This window comes from Rattus rattus, chromosome 3 (assembly GCF_011064425.1).
Source record: "Rattus rattus isolate New Zealand chromosome 3, Rrattus_CSIRO_v1, whole genome shotgun sequence".
Lineage (NCBI taxonomy): Eukaryota > Metazoa > Chordata > Mammalia > Rodentia > Muridae > Rattus > Rattus rattus.
The window spans coordinates 35,836,506-35,837,345 of NC_046156.1; positions in this window are offsets into that span (position 1 = coordinate 35,836,506).

An 840-nucleotide genomic window follows, 5' to 3' on the forward strand; every position below is an offset into this window, starting at 1 on the left:
GACAGCTGAGGCGGAAGACGACTCGCTTTACCTAAAGCTGAGCTTTGGCCTTGGAGTGGGGGAGAATCATAAATGTGAGCAGTAACAAAATGTCTATTGATGGCTATCAACTCCCTTGTTCCTTCAGGTAAGGGACTGACAAGTAGTCACCTTGACTGTGCATATTGTTATTAATATCTAACCTTAATCTGCAGTTTGTCAGATATCAATAATTAAGAAAGCTTACAAACTCGTGGAAACTGATCAACTCACTACTGAATGAAAATTAAGAAATAAATCAAAGCCTTTCTAGAATTAAAAATCCTGAAAATATAACACCCAAACTTAATGGATACAAAGAAAGTGGTTTGGTGTCAAGCTCATAGCCCTTAAATAAAATAAAATATAAAATAAAATAAAATAAAACAATTCACAGAGAGCTCTCCTATTAGTAATTAAGAGCACAACTGAAAGCTCTAGACAAAAAGAAGAAATAGAATTCAAATGGAGTAGACAATTAATAATCAAACTTAGAGTGAAATCAATGAAATAGAAATAAAAAATTATAGAAAGAAATAATTAAAAAAGTAATTGGTTCTTTTGAGAAATCAGTTAGATTTATAAATGCTTAGCCAAATTTACTAAAAGACAGAGAAGTTTTAAATTAATAAAATTAACGATGAAAGGGTGGACATAACAAGGGACACCAAGGAAATCCAGAGAATCACAGGATATACTTTAGAAATCTCTACCACCAAATTAAAAATATAAAAGAAATAGATAATTTTGTTTATATATAACACCTACCACAGTTAAATCAAGAACAGATAAGCAATTTAAATAGATCTATAAACTCAAGAG